Below are 12,073 nucleotides of genomic sequence, written 5' to 3' on the forward strand. Positions count from 1 at the left end.
ATGTAGGAATAAGGAAATAAGGACACTGTGTGAGAAAGTGAGCAGCCCTACATCTCTGAGATACAAATAATTGACAGGAACATGAAGAGGGCTACTTTATAAAAATGCTATTTCAATAGCCATTTATATAAATGTCTTTAATAATTTTGTCTGCTGGGTGGATAGGTGAACTTATTTAAGATGTCTATACAGGCTTTGTAAGGTGGTTATTTTTTTCTCGGAGGCCCATGTGATTGCTTTCTCCTCACCGTTTCCCTACTCCCTCCCCAACTTATCCTGCTGCCTTCTGTCCAGACCATTGCCATTCTGTGGCCAAAGAGAGCAGTTCAAATGGAGTACTAAGACTACATATAGGTAGTGATCATATTCTTTAAAAATTTTAATGCGGTATGGCATATAAAGTGCACAGATCTTAAGCAGACAGCTCAATGAATGTTTATGTATGTATGCACCCTTAAAACCATCCCCTAGCTCAAGATGAGGCTCCCAGTCCTTACTCAGACTTAACCACTGTTCTCACTTCTGTCTCCACAGATTTGTTTGCCTGTTCTTGATCTTCCTGTAAATGGAATCATAGTCTAGTCTTTGGTGTCTGGTTTTATTTGATGATCATGATGTCTGTGAAATTCATCTACGTCATTGCACGCAGCAATGACAATAGTGTGCTCTTTTTCATTATTGTGTATTCTTCTATCCGATGAGTATATCCCAATCTATTTATCCATTCTACTGTTGATGGACATTTGGGTTGTTGATAACTTTTAGCTTTGATGTCTAAAGCTGTCATGAGCATTCCTGTGCATACCTTTTGGTGGATATGTGCATTCATTTCTCTTGGGTTTATACTTAAGAAGGAAGCTCACTGAATCATAGGATGGATGTACATTTAGCTTAAAGGATATTGCCAAATAGTTTTCAACAGCGGTTGTACCAATTTACACTCCCACCCAACAATGTGTGAGAGTTCTGGTTGCTCTACATCCTCATCAGTCCTTGGTACCATCAGCCTTTTTAGTTTTAGCCATTCTGTCAAGTGTGTATGTCATTGTGGTGTTGGGCATTCTGACAAGTGTTGGTGTTCTACTGTGGTTTTAATGTGCATTTCTCTGAGAAGTAATGATGAGTAGAACACCCTTTTATATCTTTATTAGCCATTTGGGTATTCTCACTTGTTGAATGCCTATTCAGGTCGCTTCTTTATATTTATTAGGTTGTCTGTCTTTTTCCTATTGATTTGAAGGTTCTTTGTATCTTATTGATATGAGGTTTTGTCTGATATATTGTTATAAATCTCTTCTCTTTGTTTTGCTTTTTTTCTTTCTAATGGATGTCCTCCAATAACCAGAAAGTTCTAATTTTTATGAAGTTCAATATATTGGTTTTTTATGCTTAATGATCTTTGTGACCTGTTTCATCAGTCTTTACCCAAGGTTATTATTCTTCTAAAAGCTTTATTGTTTCACCATTCACATTGTATCTGTGATCCATCTAGCACTGATATTTGTATATGGTATGAGGTGTAGTAGTCAAAGTTCACTTATTCCATGAGTGTTCACTTGACTTAGCATAGTGTCTTGAAAATCTCAGTGCATTGCAGTTATAACTTTTATAGTCTTCCCATCTGGTAATGTAAGATCTCTAACTTTGATTTTCTTCCAGATAGTCTTGGCTACTCTTAACCCTTTGCATTTCCATGACAGATAGTCAGTTTCCTTGGGGAGGTTATCTATTAGGGTTTCATTGGTATGGCATTGTATATATAGATCAATTTCAGGAGAATTTTATCTTCTCAATTTTGAGTTTTGCAATCCATAGACATGGTACATCTCTCTATTTACTTAGGTCTTTAGTTTGTCTCAGCAAGGTTTTAAGATTTACATGGAGAGGTTAGATTTATTTTTAGATTATTGAAGTTTATATTTTATTATCTATTTTCTGTTAGTATGTAGAAATATAATTGGTTGGGGTATTTTTTAGATTTTATTTACTTATTTTGAGAGAGAGAGAGAGTGCATGAGCTGACGGGGGGCAAAGGCAGAGAGAGAATCTCAAGCAGACTCTATGCTGAGTGTGGAGCTGGACGCGGGGCTCGGTTTCACAACCACGAGATCATGACCTAAGCTGAAGTCAAGAGTTGGATGCTTAACTAACTGCACCACCCAGGCGCCCCTATAGTTGTTTTTTTGTACTGCCTTTGCATCTAGCAACCTTACTAAATTCACTTTAATTATGCTAATTCTATAGATCCTTTTGTATTTCTTTATGTATACATTCATGTCTTCTATAAATAATGATAGTTTCATTTCTCCCTTTCCAGTTTTTCTTTTTTTTCCCTTACTGAGTTGACTAAGACTTCTAGCAGAATGTTGAATAGAAGTGGTGACAGCAGACCTCTTTGACTTGTTCCTGAACTCAAAATAAGAATTCAGTATTTTACCATTCAATATGATGTTTGCTGCAAATTTTTAAAGAGATACCACTTACCAAATTAAGGGGTTTTTTTATTCCTAGTTTTTTGAGAGTTTTAATTACATGATTTTTCTACCTCTATTGAGATGATCATGTGGTTTTTCACTTTTGTTCTCATATAGTGATTAATTACACTAAATGATTTTCAAATGTTGCATTCTTGGAACACACACCATTTGGTCATGATGTGTTATTTTTATATATCAGTGGATTCAATGTGCTAGTATTTTGCCTAAGATTTTTGAGTTGTCTTTTATTTGGAATATCTAGTCCATTTTATAGTTAATGTGATTGTTGAATCCTGGTCCCACAGTTAGTTTTCCATTCCTCCCATTTCCTCTTTGTTCCTCTATTTCTCCTTTTCTGCCTTTTTTTTTTTTTTAAATAAACCAAGTACTCTCTATTACCCATTTTTTTTCCTACCATGTGAGTATATTGGAGATTTTTTAAAAATTCATTTAGCAGTAAATTTAGAGGTTACAGCGTGCATCTTTGACTTACCACAGTCTACCTGAAGTTGGTACATTCCCACTTCCCAACAATATAAGAATTGTTTCACAGTGTAAATCTGTTTACCCCTCCTTCCTTCTGTGTTGTTGCCATGTGTTTTACCTCGATCTTCTATGTATGTTTTAAACATTACAACTCATTATTTTATTTATTATTATTATTATTACCATTATCTATTTTAAAGAATCAGTATTCAATTTTGTTTACCCACATATTTACTCTTTCCGATTTTTTTTTTTCATCCTGCCTTTTTTTACTTCTGTCTCAGATTGTTTTCCTTCTGCCTAGAGAATTCTCTCTCTCTCTCTTTCTTTTTTAAGATTTTATCTATTTATTTGAGAGAGAGAGCACAAGCAAGGGGGAGGGACAGAGGGAGAAGTGGACTTCCCGCTGAGCAGGGAACCTGACATGGACTCGATCCCAGGACCTCGAGATCATGATCTGGGCCAAAGGCAAATGCTTAACTGACTGAGCCACCCAGGTGCCCCTGGAGAACTCTCTTTAGTATTTATTTTAGTGCCAGATCTGCTGTCAATGATTTCCCTAGCTTTTGAATTTTGAAGCTTTCTTTTGCCTTTATTTCCTTTTGTAACACCTTTATTGAGATAAAATTCATGTAACATATTGTTCACCCACTTAAAGTGTACAATTCATTGTTGCCTTTATTTTTGAAGGATATTTTTGCTGAGTATGAAATTCTGGGTTTAGCACTTTCAAGATGTCATTCCATTCCATAAGTTATGTGGAAAAGTCAGCCATCAGTCTTACTGTTACTCCTTTGAAGGTAATATATTACTCCTTTGAAGGTAATATATCTTTTTTCTCTGGTCAATTTGAAGATTCTATCTTTGCCTTTGATTTTTAACAGTTTGACTGTGATATACCTGTGTGTGGATTCTTTATCTTCCCTAAGGATAGTAAACTTGTTTAATCTTTTCATTGACGTTCTTCCTTAATTTTGGCAATTCCTAACCAGTCATTTTTCAAATAATTTTTCTATCCTATTGTCTCTCTCCTCTTTTCTGGGATTCTTCCAAACCTTTCACCGTGTTCCATATGTATCTCACAGTCTTTCTGTGTTTTTCTGTTTCTTTCTCCCTGTTCTTCAATCTATGTAATTTTTACTGATCTGTCTTCCAGTTCATTTATCCTCTGTCCTACTAGATCTAATGAATTTTAATCTTAATTTCATATATTGTATTTTCATATCTAAAATATTCATTGACTTCTATAGATTCCAGGTCTCTGCTGAAATTCTCAATCTTTTCCTCTCTATTCTTGTACATATTAATCAAAGGAATTTTGAAGTTCTCGTCTGATGAATCCAATGTCTGAATTACTCCCTATTGGTTAGTTCTGTTATTCATATATATTTTCTTCTGGTTTTCAGTCATTTAGTCCTGCTTTCTAGGATCTCTCATAAGTTTGGCTGAATACTATACATTGTGTATTAAAGATTACAGAGACTCTGCATGGAGTTATCTTCTTTTAAGATGGTTATACTTTCTTCTGGCAAGTAGGTAGAGTATAGGCAGATTACCATGATCCTCTTGAAGATCGACTTTCACAGGTTTCAGTTTTTGCCCTTACTCCTGCTCCAAGAGCTCAGCACAAAGAGCTACTAAAAGCTCTGCTCTCTTCAGCCTCACAGCTGCTGCTGTTTACTGGGTTCCTGGAGGCTTCACCTTGTGCACATGATTTAGGGATGGCAAACACCTCAAGGAAATAAAGTAACAGCATTGCTGGCTCACTTCCCTGAGGTTTTCTCCTCTCTGGGATTTTGCCCTTCAAGTCCTAGCTGCTTTAGCAGCCCAGACTCCTACCTTTGTCTCCTCAGCCAAGTAGGATTGCTGCTTTCCACTAGGAATATATTTCACTGTGCCATGAATTTGCAGTGCCTTCTGAGAAGTCAGAATGAATGTGGAGCTCACATCAGTAGGCTTCTTAGGGCTCCTGTGTGGGTTTGCTCTCTGATGCTACGTATTTTATTTAGCTTTCCTGTTGTTTTCAGGGGGAAAATTAGTTCCAATTACAAGCTATTCTGTTGTGGCCCAAAGCAGGAATCTGGTGGTGATCACTTTTAATCACCAAAGTCATTTCCCCACAGTGGCTTCTGGCAATGAGAACTTGGTTGTCATGGGTTCACATAGGAGGGCATTCCGTTTATTCATTTGCTCTTTGACACACAGTTTTCAAGCTCCTACTCAGGCCAGCTATTGTTCTAGACACAGGTTTTACAGCAGTAAATAAGATTGCTGCCACTTTGCGAGGTAGAGCCTTTTATTTCATAGAAGGACTGGTTACTAAAGGGTTTCTGTGTCATGCTTGTATTATTTAAAGGCTTTTTCTTATGTTTGGGTGAATGAGAGACAGACTGAGCTCAAGACCTTTAGGATGACAACACCTTCCTATTTTATACAAATATTTTTAGCCTTTAAAAAATTCTGCTGAGAGTAGCCCAGTTCACAATTCACACATAGTACATCAATATGAGGCCACCTTTTGAAAGCTAAGGTGTTATGCTTAATTCCCTATCTGTGAGTTTCTACATCATGCAGACAAGACAAACACATGAAAGACTTACTTTGGAACAGAAATATATTACAATTTGAGTCAAACTCCCAAGAACTGATTCATGGAGAACAAACTTAGTTCTGAAAGTAAATCTTTCTATGAGCATCAACATGAGATCTAATCAGCCTACCTGTGGTTTCTCATTTTAACTTCAGTTTTTAAAAAACATTTTATATGCTACAAAGCACTTACTTATTAAGTGCTTTGAGATACTGAAAAAAATGGCTTGGTTTTCCCAGTCTTCCAGAATAGCTTGAATGTCACTGGTACCAAGAGAAAAATATAACCTAAGCACATGTTACTGTTAAGATACTGTGGTCAAATCAAGAATTTTACTCCTCTGTTCTTTGTTACTCTTTCCCACTTTAGAAACTTCACATATTCTGGGGAATGATAATTTGTAGTTCCAATTTTAATCCATTTTCATGTGATTAAAAGGCCGTCAAAGAACTAGAACATCATATATAGAAGTTCTGTAGAAGCTAGAGTACACTCATGAGGACAGATCAAGAATCTTGAGCACTTGTGGTTTGGTGTCCTTGGAATTACAGCCCTTTTAGAATGGTTTAAGAACTACCAGTTAAAACAGACAAAGCCAGACACAAAAGGCCATTTTATTGTATAAGTTCATGTATATGAGATGTCCATAATTGGCATATCCATAGCAACAGAAAGTAGATTAGAGGTTTCCAGAGGATTGTAGGAGGGAAAAATGGTGAGTGACTGCTAATGCATGTAGGTGATGCAAGTAGATGATGTTTTGGGGTGATGAAAACGTTCTGGAATTAAATAGGGTAATGGTTATACAACATTGTAAGTGTACTAAAAGCCACTGAATTGTACACTTAAAATGTTATGTTCTTATGTAAATGTTATCCTAATTTTTTAAAAATCGCACACACACACACAAACTACCAGCTATAAAAGATAGAGTTATTTTGATGGAGCCAGTTCTAACACCTTGCTATTCTGAGAATACCATCCCCACTTGTTATTTATCTGGCAGCAACTCTGAAGCATAATTAATATTATGGTTGGAAAATCGTCACTTACAAACAGAAATTACAAACTTTTGGGGGACAAAGTGAATATGAGTCTTACAGTTAACACCAAAATTGCAACCTAACAAAGAGGGCATCTCCTCTGGATCATACCCAGTGCTGGGTAACATTTGGGTAGATATCAAAGTGCTGTGTGTTTTAACGTTGGTCTCATCCAGCATATGGTTACTTTTATCTCTGCTCTAAAGGTTAATCTGTTGCTTTTGGCCTCTTTGTCCTCATGGGACCACCGGGCTCTTGGTGTGCATACATTTTTCTTTGGTGAATACTTTTCGCAAGTCTTCCTTCTCTTATCAATATTAACTTTTGCTCAGAAGCTGATTCATGTGTCCAGTTGACTGAAATATTCTTTTACTTATTCATGAAATCATTTGGAGCAGTTGTCTTTTTCTCAAAGATGGTACCATCAAAACCCCAGAAAGTCATGCCATTCATGACTTTTCCATCTTACTAAGTAGTCAGAGGCTGGACTGTCTCCCTTAACTCCTCGGTATATGGTTAATATATCTTTATCCTCAGTGATTTATGTACACTCATTAAACATAAAAGTGTTATAAATATGAGGAGGAGCTTATAAATTTTTTTATTCACAGATTGACACATCACATGAAACTTTGCTTTTGTTTCTGGCAACAATGAACTGTACTGAAGAAAAGTAATTAGACTTTGAAATTTTCAAGATGCTTTTATAGCCACTGTAAATAAAGTTGTTTCAAACTGTCAATTATTTCACCTAAAATCTTTATGTGGAGAATATATGTTGTAATACACTAAAATCAGTACTTTTTATATATGTTGAATGGTAAATGTTTTGAAGGTATTTTTAAATAGTAACTAGGTATTGAAAATTCTTTCTTAAAGGGTCACTCGGCTGGCTCAGTAGGTGGAATGTATACGACTTTTGACCTCAGGGTTGTGAGTTTGAGCCCCACATTGGGTGTAGAGATTACTTAAAAATAAAATCTTTAAAAAAATAAAGGCATTTCAGAATCACTCAGTAAAATAATACTATAAACAAATATTTATCTTCCCAGTCCATTCTTGTTTTAAGACATATATACCACTAATGATACAACACAATACTTTTTCTTAAAAGATTTTATTTACTTGACGGAGACAGCAAGAGAGGGAACACAAGCAGGGGGAGAGGGAGAGGGAGAAGCAGGCTTCCCGCTGAGCAGGGAGCCCAAGGTGGGCTCAATCCCAGGACCCTGGGACCATGACCTGAGCCGAAGGCAGATGCTTAACGACTGAGCCACCCAGGTGCCCCTTAAGATTTTATTTTTAAGTAATCTCCACATCCAGTGCGGGGCTCAAACTTAACAACCACGAGATCAAGAGTCTCACACTCCACCAACCAAACCAGCCAGGTGCCCTAATTCTGATGAATCTTTTAGATACGGGAGTAAAGTCTGGGGTCAAAGTATTCTGACCTTTTAATTTCAGTGTCTTTGCTTTTGAGTCTAGTGTTAGCTTTCTAAAGTCAGAATAATCAAACCCTACTTACCTAAAAATTCAGAAAACTTGTTCTACTGATGTATCTAATGATACGTTCAGTGAAAACCTTGAGTGTTAGAAATTCTAATTAGAATTTAAACTGACTTCTTTGTGCCCTATGTATATTATGAAACTTAAGAAGATAAGTATTTGTGACTATTTTACTTAATGTATAGTCTTCATTATGTAGGCTTTTTCTTTTAGTCGCTTTCTACACTGGTTTCATGTTAAGTTTTTCAGATGTTAGCAGACAGAAGGTTTTGTTTTAAATATGGTAGCATATTCAGGGATTATTAAAGTATAACTTACAATGTCAGATTTTCATAATTGCATCATAACTACTTAAAATCATCTATCTGTCTTGCTGTGATCCTTACCTATATTGGAATACTCTCTGGTACGAATGCTCAACCAACCAAATGGGGGTGAGATAGCTGTGTTAGTTTCTTTTAAAAGGAAAGCTACAGGGTGCCTGGGTGGCTCAGTCAGTTGAGCATCAACTCTTGATTTCAGTTCAGGTCATGATCTCAGGATGAGATGGAGCCCCATGTGGGACTCTGCTCAAGGCAGAGTCTGCTTGTCCCTCTCCCTCCCCATCTGCCCCACCCCCACCCCATGCTCTCACTCTCTGTCAAATAAATAAATAAATAAAATATTTTAAAAAATTAAAAGCTATGGATACAAGTAGTTCAAACTAGGAACACCAGATTGGTCTCCTAAGGAATTAATTCAGCTGTAACAGGTGATAACATTCCAGAGTCCCAGGATTGTTTTAATGTAGATTTAAGGGTGGTTAAATTTTGATTTAATAGAAAGACTTCAGAGTGCTAACTTTTGTGTGTTTAAAAACATCCATTGAAAGTTGGTATTTTTTTTTTTTAAGATTTTATTTATTTATTTGACAGAGACACAGCGAGAGAGGGAACACAAGCAGGGGGAGCAGGAGAGGGAGAAGCAGGCTTCCTGCAGAGCAGGGAGCCCAATGCAGGGCTCGATCCCAGGACCCCGGGATCATGACCTGAGCCAAAGGCAGACGCTTAACGACTGAGCCACCCAGGCACCCCTTGTTTTTTTAAAGTTTAAGTAAGGAATGCATTTCATTTACTTGGTTGACTTCATCTAGACATAAATGTGATGCTTATTTTTTTACTATCGACTTCATTGTTGCTGTCTTAATGGGAAATTTTAGTTTGATTAGTCAATTCTTTCTGCTAGGTTTTGGATTTTTAAATTCTTTTGTTTGGTTGGTTTTGGGTTTTTTTAGGGCGGTGAGCGGTGGTACCCTAAGAAGTTTCTGCAGTAGAAAATATCATGAAATCATATATGTTCCTTATATAGTTGTGACATTTACAGGAGTTTTTCAAAGCTTATGTTGGGAGATAGGGATGATAAGCAAAGCATCATGGCAGATTCTTTTTTGCCATAGTAAATTCATCTTACATATAGAATGACAAGCATATTTAGCACTTTTTGCTAACACTGGGCTTCTTTTCATTGTGATTGCTTTGCAAACTTAATAATGTTCCTCCCTGATAAGAGCCTGACTGGAACTGATTTTTGTTTAAAGATAAATATGTTTAATACAGAGAAAATAAAAGTTGCATGTATGCCCCTCACAGGGCAAACTAGAAACGAGCAGCACACCACTGCAGCATTAGATACGAACCATTAAACTTGGCGCTTGACATGGAAAGTGTTTTCAAATCAGATCTTTAGTCAGGTGGGTTTCCTGTGTTTGGACTAATACATAAATATTTGCTCCTTTGGAGGCATTTAGACATTGGAAATAAATTATTTGCTTAGGAACCACAGACTTGAGGAACAGTTTTAGATGAAATTTCCACTCTTTTTTGTCAACAGATTGCTTAGGCATGATGCTCTATTTCTATATTCTAGGACTCTTACTGAATAAATACTATTTATTTCTTTATATCGACCAACATATTATTAAATTAGCTCCCTTGTGTTCAGAAGAGCCCTGAGATGCTGGAGGGTACTGTGTGCTGAAGTTAGAGGCCAAGTGACCTGTGCAGCGAGCCTGTGGCGAGAACCAGGGCACCGGGAGGCTAGGCCGTGAACTTGGAGCCCACCATTCACGTCTGGCGTGGTCCATGCCTCAGCTCTGCCTCTCAGTGCTCTGTTTTTAACAATTGTACTTATCAGCATCTTAAGAAAAGTGCATTTGTCCTCTCAAAGAAAACAGGGCTACCGAAAAAAAGGAAAAGAAAAAAGCCCTCACATGATTCCTCCTGTCTTCCCTTCACCCTTGGCTGTCATTGAAGAGTAATATGTACTATGTGTGACACTTCCCATGAGTATTACTGATGATTTTAGGGAAGGAAGTAGGGAGGCAGTTGGTCCTACATTTCCACGCTGGCCACAGACTTAGTGAATCTGAGCGAGTCACTCCGCCTCTCTCTGCCTCCATTTCTTCAGCCATGAAATGGGAATAATTGTCCCTGTCCTTCCCTGCCTCATGAGCATACTGACAGGTCAGGTAAAGAAGAGGAAAAAGTCTATAAGGTGCCTTGATCCCAAAGATGGGCAGAATATAGATGTCGCTATTCTTTAATAATGAAGACTTTCTTTTATATAGCCACTTAATTTTAAAAGTGTCTTTGCCTGGTTCTGTATAGTGAATAATAACTGGTATTTTGAAATAGAAATTGAGAATAGGTAGGTTTAAAATTAAATAGATGTTTAATATTTTCAGCCATCAAATAGTATTAGGAAAAGTTTATAATGTATATTATGGTTCTGAGTGTGGGTTTAAGGTATATTATTGCTCTCAGCTCATTTGTAGAAGGCTTGTTATTTGAGCCACCTTTGTGTATTTCAGAGGGCTACATAGTGGAGCAAACCATACTCATAGCAGGATTTTTAGCATCTCTAGAATCTTAGAGTTTAGGCGTCTTAGAGCTCACCCAGTGCCATTTCCTACCAGACACAAGTTTCCATCTGTTGCTATCACTGGTGGGTGCTTGTGGGGCCTCTTGCTGAGGACTCTGGGGCAGGGAGTGGGCTGCTACCTTGCTTGTTTGCTGTGTACATTTTGTTCAAGAATGTTCTAAAACTTGGAAGTAGTCATGTGTCACATTAGAACATGCAAGCATTTTTAATTTTTAATGGAATACCATCCTTTCAAAGGGCCCAGGTTTGTAATATTTTCTGGAGTTCTTTTCATGGTTTCTCCCATTGATTGGTTGTTTTCTCCATTTTCTTAATAATTTGAAAATACTCTCTTCCCTTTTTATTTGTACATTCTTCCATTTAGCATTTATGGTAGCAAGAAGGAAAGGGCTGTTTGTTTATTTTATTTTTTTACGCTTATTTAAGTAATCTCTCCACCTAATGTGGGCCTCGAACTCACAACCCTGAGACCTAGAGTTGCACACTCCACCGACCGAGCCAGCCAGCCGAGTTGTTGTTTTTTTTTTTAAAATAGACTGAAATAATGATTTTTGTTCTTGTCTTATGCAGCAACTGGACTGATTACTAATCTCTTATTTAAAGGTCTTTCAAAACTAGAAGCCATTCTTTTCCGGTAAATGCCTGGTAAGTGGCATGGGGCACTGTGAGGAAGGAGAAGCCATGGGGCCCAGAGTAGAGGAGAGTGTCCCAATGCCCCAAGGCTGTATTTCCTTCTAAGGAGCACATTTCCTGGAGACACGGCATCCCAGTGGAACCAGCTGCTGGGTAGGAAGGATGTGAGACAGTTTGTCGACTTTCCTTTAGCAGTCAGGTGCGGGGGCATCATCCAGCCTTGACGTTCAACTCCATCTTTGTTCATCTTTGGGAAATGAGGGTACCTCAATTTTGCTAACTCACCCAAATTTGCATCAACAAAGTAAATCACTTGACTCATATCTCTTTTGGTTTTCATTTCTCTCTCTCTGCCCGTTCCTTCAGCTTTCTCCCACCTTTCTAAGGAAAGCTGTGCTTGATCTTGCTCAGTCCCGGTT

General features: G+C 37.4%; 1 protein-coding gene across 1 annotated transcript in view; it reads left to right on the forward strand.

Annotated features, from left to right (window-relative positions):
* Positions 1–11,547, forward strand: part of RPS6KA5 (ribosomal protein S6 kinase A5) — a 193,420-nt gene extending 181,873 nt beyond the window's left edge. The window contains exon 19 of the mRNA XM_081830060.1: positions 535–11,547. The gene's annotated coding sequence lies outside the window, so the exon portion shown is untranslated. The remainder of the gene's footprint in view (positions 1–534) is intronic.
* Positions 11,548–12,073: the final 526 nt, after the last annotated feature.

This window comes from Leptonychotes weddellii, chromosome 9 (genome assembly GCF_054177405.1).
Source record: "Leptonychotes weddellii isolate Sample4059 chromosome 9, ASM5417740v2, whole genome shotgun sequence".
NCBI lineage: Eukaryota > Metazoa > Chordata > Mammalia > Carnivora > Phocidae > Leptonychotes > Leptonychotes weddellii.